The sequence below is a fragment of the Gymnodraco acuticeps genome, unplaced genomic scaffold, assembly GCF_902827175.1.
Source record: "Gymnodraco acuticeps unplaced genomic scaffold, fGymAcu1.1, whole genome shotgun sequence".
Classification (NCBI taxonomy): Eukaryota; Metazoa; Chordata; class Actinopteri; order Perciformes; family Bathydraconidae; genus Gymnodraco; species Gymnodraco acuticeps.
The window spans coordinates 46,472-59,251 of record NW_022989752.1 but is presented as its reverse complement, the minus strand read 5'-3'; the positions used below and the strand labels follow the sequence as shown (position 1 = coordinate 59,251).

Sequence of the window (12,780 nt, the reverse complement as noted above, 5' to 3'; positions counted from 1 at the left end):
GGATATACGCGCTTCATATGCATAATAACGCCACGCATGAATTGTAGCCTGTAAATGCATTTCAAATGGCCACTATCTGATAATGAGCACCGATCCCAAAAGGAAGGCTTTTTTTCTTTACCCTTTTTAACGTAATAATATCGTTCAAGGCCGTGGGAGGGGATTTAAGAAGCCATTAAGCCTTCAAAATAAAAGCACTTGCCAATTTGGCACTAGTTCATGGATTAATGTTGTTCCTCTGAAGCATTGGCAACGTCGACTTGTAAACACAATGTAGGCTAAGGTATGCGACTGTTGAGATGTTGGTGTGTGTGTGTGTGTGTGTGTGTGTGTGTGTGTGTGTGTGTGTGTGTGTGTGTGTATGTGTGTGTGTGTGTGTATGAATCATGCTGTCAAGAATAGAAAGATAATGAGAATCCTACACAGTGAGAATAATTGAATGATAATCGATTAATCATCATAACATTTATTTTGATTCTCTTATATAATTGTCCATGCAGGAAGGCAGAAAATTATGTTTTCAAATATTTGAATTATCCTGTTAATAACGTTTGGGTTTGGACTGATAAAACGAAGAGATATAAAGACATTACTTAGGTGACATTTTACACTTTTTAAGACATAACAAACCAAACGATTAATTAAGAAAATATATAGCAGAGTAATGGATAATGCTAATCATTGTTGGCCCTAGTTTGGTTGATTGAATATAATTCAAATAGCTAAATGTTGATCACAAACTGCCATAGTATTTGGTGATTTCCACAAAATGCTTGTTTTGTTTGAGCTAAACGTTATGTCATGTTTACCATTCTTGCTTGAAATACGTAAGCAATTATAAAAGCTGTTGTTTACATTTCTATGTATTGACTTATTGATTTATCATCCAATCAAATAACTGTTCCAAGAATTTTCAAGTAGGCTTCAGGATAAAAGTTGAGGTCAACTTGACGCCTCGGTGAAGGGCAAATGTACACTTGTTACAATATAATAGTGTGATATAAGGCTGGATACCACATTTTCAAATGCATTATGACGATTGTAACTATCATGAATGTACCTTTTTAATTTTGCCTTGTCATCGGGAAGATCTTAATATTACTTGTCCTGGTTATATGTTAAACACAGGGTTGTATTCTACTCGTGTTTACAGGGACTGGAGGGGCATCATTTAGTTTAAATGTCAGGTACAGTTGTTTTGTTATTGACACGGTCGTTGATAAAAAAGAAAAATGACGAACATTTATTATTTATCAGCAATAATGAGTTTATTTGATTGTTGACTGTTAGAAACGTTAATAACTCCTCTACTTCAGAAACAAAATGAACATTTCTGTAAAAGCAACAATAATTTACATTCTCTAGAGCTCTGGGAAATTGTTATGGTGTTCCCTCACGGTTTCTGAAACTGAAGTAGACCAACTCCTTCCAAATGATTTCCTAACTATGAAAATGTACTAATCAGGAAAACACATACAAAAATATTGTGATGACTGCTCGAATTGTCTTAATAAAGCCCCAAACTGTTAACAAGTAAAAGGCTAGGCTAGTGATTAGATGCAATCAGTCCTTGCTAGTATGCCAACATGCGAGTGTTGTCAGTCAGTATAAGATCAGCAAATTAATGGACTAGAAAAACCCTCAGCTTTCACTTCAGCCTGACAGATGGAAGTGCAGCTCTACAGGCCTAAGTTTCACTGCCACGCTGCCAGGGCCATCTGTGACCCCCCCCCCCCCCCCCCCCCCTTTGAGTCACCCAACCATTGCCATCCAGTCTCTGGGCATTAGAGGGACATTAGCCACCCTGAGAGCCCGCCTCATCCCCGCTGCGTCCCTCCATGGTCCCTCCCCAGCAGTTTGTGGTCCGTGCTCAGATTACAGGGTCCACATTAACCTTTGCCCTCTGTGGTTTCTCTCTCTCTGTGTGTGTGCACTCAATTTCAGAGTCCTGCATTTCTGAAAATACATCAGAATCAGAACCAGAATCAGGTTTATTACCAGGTAGGTTGACACGTACGGGGAATTTAACTTCGTCGTGATGCTGTAAAACAAAAATTTAAAAAACACAGATAGCGAACTATTTTAAGAACACTATAATGACATTACAAAAAAATTGATAGTAAAATAGAAAATAAAATAAAGCAGTATTTACATTGAAATAGAATGCAATAAAATATGTGCAGTAAGCAAAGCAGATATTGTCCACATCGTGTGCATTAATGCAATATATCTGCGCATATAATCTGACACAGATACAAGCGGCCGAGATGGGTTTTCTCCGCAGGGTAGCTGGTGTCTCCCTTAGGGATAAGGTGAGAAGTTCGGTCATCAGGGAGGGACTCGGAGTTGAGCCGCTCCTCCTTCGCGTCGAAAGGAGCCAGTTGAAGGTGGTTCGGGCACCTAGTTAGGATGCCACCTGGGCGCCTCCCTAGGGAGGTGTTCCAGGCACGTCCAGCTGGGAAGAGACCAAGGGGTAGACCTAGGACCAGGTGGAGGGATTATATCTCTTCGCTGGCCTGGGAGCGCCTTGGGATCCCCCAGTCAGAGCTGGTTGATGTCGCCAGGGAAAAGAAAGTTTGGGGCTCTCTGCTGGAACTGCTACCCCCGCGACCCGACCACGGATAAGCGGGAGAAGATGGATGGATGGATGGATATAATCTGATAATCACCTAGTAACCTTGTGACAGAATGCAATATGAAATGTGTTGATTAGAGAGAAGCTGCAGTAATTTACAGCAAGCTTATCATTAGTTCACTGTTACAAGACATCCATTCCCGTGAAAACAAGGATACAAATTCAAAAGGATACATTATTCACGTTTTTAGCACTTTTTAAATTTCTTTAAAAGTATCACCATTTTAACTTCAAGTTATCAAAGCATCGGTTGATTTGTTCTCCCAGAGAGCACTTCACTTCCAAAATATCCCCACAGATAGCCAGTTGTAATACTGCAAATTCATGGTGTTTTATCAGTGATCTAACGACTCAGTCACCGTTGTGTAACCTTATTCGGCGAAAGATAATAACTCAATTGACTAAACAGACATATATTATAGTAAAAAAATATATTTAAGTCACATCTTTAAGCAAAGAAAATAGGAGGCCAGATAATTCTAATAATCTCAGTGAAAAACAACAATAATGGTTTGAAACCCAGTCAAGATTGTTAAATGAGTCTACAGTATTTTAAATATTCATCACCCATGAACTAAAGAGTTGAGTTAAGAAACCGTAAGGAGATATTTTTTGATGTCTCATGTACACTCCCACACATTTATGGATTCTTGTGATCATTAAGGTCTGATAAATAAATGATGAAAGCATCTTCAGTGAAACGTATCCTGCAGCAATAATGAGAAATGCTTTTAAGCTTTTATGTACAAACAAGCGGCAGTCTTTTTTCTTTCTCCAAGTCAGACAGTTTCCATTGGTGACCTTTTCTGGAACGAGCTTATTATTCCTGAAGCATCGAGCGGGATTGCGTTCGGTTGTCCTTTCTCAGCCCGTTGACCTTACTCAGGGTCAGGCCTGTAGTAACTGATGTGTACCCTGATAGCCTAGTCATATTAAATGAATATCAAAACTGGGCTTCTCACTCTCAGAGGGCCTTTATTATTCAGATCACTGCCCTATTTATCTCTCTCTGTCAGGCCCTATCTGATACCTAACCAAAGACATGTCCCTCCTTGTCCTTCTGCCGTGCCTCATCCTCCTCTTTTCCCCCTCCTATGCCATCTGCCAGCTGCTGTTGAACGTGGTACAGATTAAAGTGCACTTCACACACATGGATCCCAGAGGATTTAGGGTTTTACTATTAGCAATATAGAGACAGGGAGTACTATGTCTGATACCCGACATCACTGTAATATATCCTCTTTGTGTGTATGTCATCTTAGATAGAGATATGTCTGGGTTGGGGGCTTCATTAGCCATCGTAGCATGTACACTTTCAATACGTATGGGTAAAAAAGTGTTTTTCTTTCTTAACATAAAACCTTTGTCCAGATGAAAACGCAACACAAGTTGGTGGCGGGGTCGTTGTCGTGGGAGTAGCCTGATCTCAGTAGCAGACCTCTGGCGCCTCTGTATCTCAATATAGTGCACGAGTAATTCTACATTTCATTTAATCGTTTATTTGAACCGGGACAATGCACATTAATGAACATTTTAAACAAAAATAATGCTTTGAAATGTAAATGAGCCGGATTTTAGCTTTGAGGTCATTTCCATCCGTAGTCCCGTCGCATACATTTATGAACATAGCATTTATATACATGGCAAACAGAAATACATGATATACAGAAAGAGCATGAGCAGCATACAAGCATTTACCACATGGCAGTACAATGTAGCAGCTATGATATATAAAGTGCAGGAGGAGATACCCCTGTGTTAAAGTGCATTTAGCGGTGATTGCACATCTGTTTGTTTCTCAACCATTCTTTGAGTTGACCTTTAAAACTATTGAGAGTGGGACGATCCCGTATCTCAGTTGGGAGGCTGTTCCACAACGAGCTGCCTTTAATGGAAAGGTAATTTTGTCCAAAAGTGGTCCGTCTGCGATGGACTTCACAGTCTCCTCTGGTTTCTGACCTAGTGCAGGGTCCAGTGTGAATTCCCCTAAGGGGGGGGGGGCAGTCCATGTAAACATTTATAAAAAAAACACATACTTTTAAAAGACTTAAAATTGTCAAAACTCAAGAAATTGTGTTTCTCAAGGATGGCACAGTGGTGGTAGGAATTTGGCTTTCTGTCAAACACCTTGATTGCTCTCTCGTACAGTTGTTCTATGGGTTTCAGGTTTGTGGCACAAGCAAACGACCAGTTTGTAAAACAGTATTCAATGTGGGATAGAATCATGCAGTGGAGGTATGACTTTGCAGCATTGACAGAAAGGTCTGATTTGTTTAAAAATGTGCAAGTTGAATTTAACGGTATTGGATACTTTCTTGATATGTTTCTTAAAAGTCAAGTTTGAGTCCAGTATGACTCCAAGATACTTTAAGTGGGAGACTAGTTCTATTTCTGCTCCGTTTAAAAACTTCTTTTTTTTTTGACTGGTCGTTTACTGAACGAATTTATGTGTGACATGTAAACAATTCTGTAAGCAAGGGTAGAAACAGCAATATTATTGAACTGTCTGCCATCTGCATTAAATGTCTCCCCCTTAGTGACGTAAACAACAGTGAAAACGAAGTTCTAGGATATTTTAACATTGGAAAGGGTTTTCAGTGTCATTTGGATTTTAACATAATGTCAAAAGTCATAGAAATGCGTAGTGTTTCTGTTTTAATCGTAAACCTTTCCTTGACCTCTTATGTGCATGATAAGACTTGTTCTCTTATATCCTTTCTCCGTCTCTACCAGGCTGAGCTATAAGTGGAGTTTCCCTGGAGACAAGAGGAGCATGTTCTGATCAGATCCCAGCCATGAGCCACAAGTATCAGGGAGATGCGTCCGGGGAGGCAGGCGAGGAGCAGAAGGGGCCCCCGAGGAGCCGGCAGCCCAACGGGACGTCCCCCGGGGAAGCTCCCGTCCGTCGGTCCTGGAGGCCATGTCAGATCAACCAGGACGGGGAACCAAATCCCCATCACCACCACCATCATCATCAGCCTCCTCACCACCAACACCAACCCTCAGCTCGTGGGGCCCCTAGGCATCGCAGGCAGCCCCCGTCAGGGCAGAGCCAGGCTCACAGTCCCGGTCTGGTCCCGTCGTTGGTTTCCACCAGTCCAAACGGGGAGGATAATCGAGACTTTGAACCTCGTCCCGTCCAGCAAGCCCGCCCTGCTGTGACACGTTACCGCCGCCATGGAGACCCTAATCCAAGACTCAGGGGTCAAAGACAGAAGCAGCCAATCAGAGACATGCAGGACTCTCCACCTGGTGTGGAGGAGAGACAGAGTCCAGCAGAGGTGCAGGTAGAGCAACGCTCATTAGAAGATCCTGTATCCATCAACCAATTGCAGGACAGGGAATCTCCTCACCAGACTCCCATTGCCGTTGTCCCCCCCACCCAACTCTCACCTGCTCCTGCAACACATGACATGCAACCTCGCCTCCCAGATACTCCTCCTGCTGAGGCAGAAGAAGACCTCCAGGAGCCTACAGTGGAGTGTGAAGAGAAACCAGAGGAAATTCAGGCACAGGACGAAGAGCAAGAACAGGCGGAGGATGACGGAGACATCTCCTCGACCCCAAGTCACTCCCACTGCAGCCATGAGGACACACAGGCGGTCGATGAGGGAGTAGAGGAACGCTCAGAGGAGGTTGAGGAGGATCAGGTAGAAGAGATGGACGATGTACCGGAGGACATCGCAGCTCAGGGAAGTGAAATCACCGATCTCTGCTCCGACACGGAGAGCGTGGCCTCGCTCAGTTTGGACGGACCTCTTCACAGCCCCCCGCCCCTCCAGTCCCCAACTCCTCCTTCCTCCCCGGATCTTCCCCCTTTCCCCCAGATAGACCACTTCAGCGAGGACGCCAGCATGAGCCCCGTGCCCGACAACGACCTGCTGCCCGAAGACGAAGACGACGATTGCTCCGATTCGGGCTCGCCGCCGCAATTCAGCTCTTATCCTAAAACCTATGCAGACTTTTATACGGAGTCCCACCAAAAAACGTACCAAGAGCCGGTCTACGAGTCGTACCCGGAGACAAAGTCCTTTCCTAACTCTTTCCCAGAGCCCCTCAAGACCTCCTACCCCGAGTTGCACAGAGAACCTCGCAGGCAATCTGGTTGGAGGACAGAGTCTAAAGAGGCCCAGCAGGAGACCCCCTTTAACAGCCATAGACAGGAGAATGTACAAAAAGGGGCTCCATCCTCCCCCACCAAGAGCTCCCATTATGCCCAAAGGCAGGGCAGAGCTTCCCATCACCCCCCTCTGGACCGCTCGGTCGGGTGCCGCCTGCACCACTACGACGGGCAGTCCGACGTTGAGGGGGAGGGCGCCGATCAAAGTCCTCTGCCCAAAAGTCGCAGGCAAACCCCCAGACAAGCAGAATCCCAGGCCAAGAGCCCCTCGTCTGGGCAGAGCAGCTCGGGGGAGACCCAGGAGGAGAGGAATGCGGTGGGGGTGGGTCTCCAAGGGGAAGAAGTTACGAGGGCATCGGGAGACGCCATTACCCTGGCGATTAAAGACATCAAGGAGGCGATTGAGGAGGTGAAGACGAAGGTGCTGCGCTCCCCCTACACACCTGACCGCCCCGTGGAGCCCATCTGGGTGATGAGGCAGGAGGTCAGCCCCACAGAGGAGGGGTACCCACTGCAGACTGCAGCTGGACATGTGAGTGTGACTTCACTTAAGGCTTACTCTTTTTGGTTTAATAGAATATATCTCCCAAAGGACGCAGCAATATATTCTGAGACTGTTACCATTTCTGGTGTTTAACTTGATTGTTGAAAATACATTTCTATGATTTTAGGGAATATGCTCATTTGCCTTCTTCCTAGTAGTGAAATGGGAATTGATAAATTGTTATGTCTCTGCGTTATGAGTGCAAAGGACGTTTTTTGCCTAGCTTGGCGTGAAGTCTTCTCTCTAAAGTTTAAACATAGGCTTACAAACAACTCTTCTTTTTTTTCTTGTTTTTATTTCTTGTTTATTTAACACATTTTTTTGGAGTTAAACTAATATCAAGATGTTTTTCTTGATATGTCTTAGTGCCATTTCGTTTTCTCTTTCGAAGTGTTGTACTATACCTTTAAGGCTGCATACGAGTGACATTGCAGAGTTTTGTCCTGCAGTGTTGCAGTAATTCAATTAGAGTGAAATGCTTCCGGGAAGTTTTACAACATGACTTACATCCCTGCTCTCATTTCATCGTGTGTTGGATTAATGCCCACATTCTGAATAACGTATAGTCAGAATAAGATGTCTGCTGAGCTGCTGTAAATGCATGAAGTCATTTCTATTATCTTTTTGTTTCCCTCTCTCAGTCTTCCCCTCACTCCCCTGCTCAGTCGTTGTCTGAGTCTCCGTCCCGCTTTGTTCCAGTTCGGGAACCGGCCAGTCCACCGAGGGCCGAGTCCTCCAGAGCTCCTCCTCCTCAACAGTACCACCAACCGCCCCCCCAACAACACAACCACCACCAAGCCCACCTCTCACAGCAGAGGGACACCGCCAGGCCGCCGCAGACACACACACAGCCTCAACCGTACCAACATGCGGCGCCCAATCAGCTTCACCATCGGCAACATCAGCACCAACAACAGACTCCACATCAACCGCAGCTTCCGGCTCAGCGGCCGCGACCTCAAGTTCAGCCACAGTCGCCTTTACAGCAGCCAACGGTCCAGGAGGTGAACAAACAAACTTAAATCCATAAAAACTTAAGAGAAAATCGTCTTATAACTCAAGAGCTTGCTTTTGCTTCAAGTTTTCCTCAATTTCTAAGTAATTGAGGAACAGTGGTGGGCAAATGCATTGTTTGTTGCAATCAGGAACCTTTGATAACTCAATTAGTGTACTTTTACTTAAATCAGAAATTATTTGTATTTGTCCCCGAGCAGGGACATTTGCATTGTTACAGCAAAGGAGACTAAATAGAATAAATAGACATGTAAAATAAAGAGGCAAGAATAAGTACATTTTTACACCACCTAGTGTTATTTCACAACCTTGCTGAGAATGTGCAGAAGGTAATCCAATACAGGCGTGCAAACACTGGTAGACCACTACGTAACGCACTGAATCCATGGCAACATGAATGATAAATCCTCTAAAGGCGGGCATCTTTTATAAAGTGTTTATCCGCCAGCAGCTAAATGGCTGACAGCAGTAGAAGTCTTGCAGAATGTAAATGAGTTGGGAGAGACCTGCAGTATGTGAGTGGAAATAAAAGCATCATAATGTAGTGTTTCCTTTTTCTGCCTCCAGCTACGCAGATCTCTTCCTTCATTTCCAACGTTTGTGGATGGTGAGTGGATAATTAACTATTGTAGATGTTTAGTTTAGTTTTGCAAGTTCATTTTCACATTTTCACTCTTTTATATTCATGAAGTGTGTTCAGTGTTGCTTGTATGTTTATGCATGTGCCTCATGAGTGTTTTTGTCTCATGCAGTCCCGGGGCCATGTGACCCAGACGACCTTATTGACGGCATCATCTTCGCAGCGACCTACCTGGGCTGCACCCACCTGCTGTCGGAGAGGACGCCCACGAAGAGCGCCCGCATGCAGCAGGCACAGGAGGCCATGAACAGAGTGCGGGTGAGAGACAACTACACCTTATTATATTTATATATATTTCATCCTGCAGGAACAACAGGGATTCTGTGGGTAGCTGCGTCCAAAATCACTCCATTGTCCAACCAGATTTCATAGCAGCTATTTGTCCTTAAACCAAAACACAAAAAATCAAACTCAAAATGCCACAGATGATCGAGATAAGATAAGATGGACCTTTATTAATCTCCGTGGGGAAATTCAGTAGTTTAACAGCAACAGGGTGAGATTGAAAAACAGGACAGCACAGATTAATAAAAATCAAAGATTAAAATGATAAAATAACTATAAGATAAGAAATGAATTAAAATGAACATATTTACATATTTGGTCATGTGTACATATTATTTCCATGTGTGTGTGAAAACAGTGCGTATTTTAGGTAGTGAATCATATGCAGGATCAAATCCATTATCCAGGCGAGAATTTCCTTTATATATATTTTTTTCTCTAGTGTTCCACTTTGCAGGTGAAGTGTCACTTGAGTAATGTTTTCCTTCTATAAATTGCATTTATTTTTCTGATTCTTTGCAGAGAGTACAAATCATGCCATGAACTTTAACTCTCTTGTGCTGTTGAAGGAATATTTGAGGGCAGTAGTGTATCAAATTCACAGTGACAATTAAACGAAAGGTGGAGAAAACATTCTAAATATAGCGTACGTACACTTAACTGATGTTCAAGCACCTCATATTACCCCACTTTAAAATATGCAAACCCTCCCTTTAAACCGTGTTAAACTGTGTATTAAGGATGGCTTTTTGAATAAATATCAGTGCTTGAAATAGATATGAAGGAGCTGAGAGGTCCATTTTCTCAGCTCCTCTCTTTAAAGATACATTTTCCAGCACGCCTGGGCACATCAGCAGTGATGTAACCGAGGACTCTTTAAGTCACAAACCCTCAGCAGGCAGCCGGCGGGCGAGGAGTCCCCGGGTCGTACACAATGCATCATCCTCACTTCACTTCCCCTGATCCTCACAGTCAGACAGCACTCCTCTAGCTCCTCTGGATGTTATGTAAAATGCTGATCATGGCTGTGAGGCTCCAGTCTCAGTGTATAAGGTCTCACATAGCATGCAAAGGGAACACACTAAGCATATAGATAGATAGATATATAGATAGATAGATAGATAGATAGATAGATAGATAGATAGATAGATAGATAGATAGATAGATAGAGAGATAGATAGATAGATAGAGAGAGAGATAGAGAGAGAGATAGATACAGACACATAGATAGATACATAGATAGATAGACACATAGATAGATAGATAGATAGATAGATAGATAGATAGATAGATAGATAGAGAGATACATAGAGAGAGAAATAGATAGATAGATAGATACATAGATAGAGGGAGAGATAGATAGAGAGATAAATAGATACATAGAGAGAGATAGATACATAGATAGATAGACACATAGATAGATACATATATAGATAGAGAGATACATAGAGAGAGAGATAGATAGAGAGAGAGAGAGATAGAGAGAGAGATATATAGAGAGATACATAGAGAGAGAGATAGATAGATAGATACATAGATAGATAGAGAGATACATAGAGAGAGATATAGATAGAGAGATACATAGAGAGAGAGATAGATAGATAGAGAGATACATAGAGAGATACATAGAGAGATAGATACATAGATAGAGAGATAGATAGATATATAGAGAGAGAGAGAGATAGATAGATAAATAGATAGAGAGATAGATAGATAGATACATAGATAGATAGAGAGATAGATAGATAGATAGATACATAGATACATAGATAGATACATAGATAGATAGAGAGATAGATAGATACATAGAGAGATACATAGAGAGAGAGATAGAGAGATACATAGAGAGATAAATACATAGATAGAGAGATAGATAGATAGATAGAGAGAGAGAGAGAGAGATAGATAGAGAGAGAACGAGAGAGAGAGAGAACGAGAGGGAGGGAGGCTTATGCATGTGTGTTTTGGCAGGGGGGCGGTAGTGTTAGGGAGGGGCGGAGGCAGTTTGCTGAGGTCAGAGATGGCCTCAGCCAATCCCTGCAGCTCTTTGTGGAGTCACATGGCTTACAGCTTGAATCTCCTGACAACATGGCCCAGGAGAGCTCTGCATTAGTAACCGCTCTTGCTTGACAAATACTTGTGCGCAATCACTAAATACAAACGCATGTTTACACATACAAATAGAGGCAGAGAATCAGCCACCACACATGAGCAGAGTTTATACAGGAGGTACACGAATCCGCTAAACAAACAAACATAAACACACATGCACCCCTCCCCTGCACTCCCTACCTTATGTCAGTGTGCCAAGCCTGCCAAGCGGTGAATGACATTAATTATTTGCTTTCGGTCGCGGATAGAGTAACATGCAGGTGTGAGCAAAGTGACAGTCCATGGTGAGGACACACACACACACACACTCTATAATAACACCCTGCTGCACAGTGACTATTCCTGTAGTAGCTGCTTGTGTGTGGCTGCCTGTGTCCCGCCCTCGTTGCAATAAGGTGTGGTTTCACTCTGCGCTCTCTTTCTCTCCTCCTCTCCCCGTTCCCTCCCACCATTCCCTCTTTCTGCTTCAATCCGCTGCCTTTTTCTGTCCCTGTGCTTTCACACTGCACAGGATCGAACAGCGTGACGTCATGGCAACGCAGCCTACAGCTGCATCCAACGAGCAGGAAGGGCCGATGACAGAAGAGCCCCCGGAGAGGGGTGTGCGCTTCTGTTTGAGTGTGTGGGTGTGTGTGTGTGCTGATTCATTTTCTATGAGAGGGGGCAGAGGGAGAGAGAGAGAAGGAAAGAAAAGGGGGGGGGGGGCTATGTGGACAAACCAAAGAGCAGAGGAGACTTACAATTAGGTAAACCTACAAAACAACAACAACAACAAATAATATACTAAAATTATACTTTATTCACTGAGTTTATTGTATTTTTTCTGGGGTTATTACTTTTATTGCTAATTGTTCTTGTATGCATGTAGTATGACAGTTGTCTTCATAATCTTACAATACCTACTGTATATCCTTACAATGCATGCAAAGTATGTACCTCAAGAGTACGCAATGAAGTATGACAATGTACTGTATAACTCATCCACACATGTTTCCCATTTCAATGTATTAGGTCTGTTTTGTAAAGTCAGACATACTAAACACAATCAAAACACCTTTCAAATGTGTGGATTATTAAACGTGAAATTAGTCTGAAATACTAAACTCAAAAGGTTATATACTATTTGACTAGCTTTATAAACGTTATACTTGATATACACAAGTACCGCTGTGACCAAGACAGAAAGAAACAAATGAAAAGAATAAAAAGCCTGGGGTTAGTAGTAGTACCAAAAAAGAATTCAACATAACATTTTAAATAATGAAAAAACTAAAACAAACAAAAAGCATAATCAAATATCTAATCATGCACTATTTATCTATATTTATTTAAAAGAAAGCACTTTATAGTCTTTTTTTCCACCAATAGTTGAGTTGTTGATTGTGCTTTAATTCTCCAAATACTACTTTGTAGGTCTCTTAAAAAAAACA

General features: G+C 42.7%; 1 protein-coding gene across 5 annotated transcripts in view; it reads right to left on the bottom strand.

The window, feature by feature from the left end:
• Positions 1-12,780, bottom strand: part of sgip1a (SH3GL interacting endocytic adaptor 1a) — a 92,558-nt gene that overhangs the window by 63,496 nt on the left and 16,282 nt on the right. Inside the window, exon 1 of one of the 5 annotated variants that reach the window (XM_034210308.1) lies at positions 11,531-11,755. The exons of the other annotated variants lie outside the window; for them this stretch is intronic. The gene's annotated coding sequence lies outside the window, so the exon portion shown is untranslated. Of the gene's footprint in view, positions 1-11,530; positions 11,756-12,780 lie in introns of those variants that run through there. 5 annotated transcript variants of the gene reach the window in all.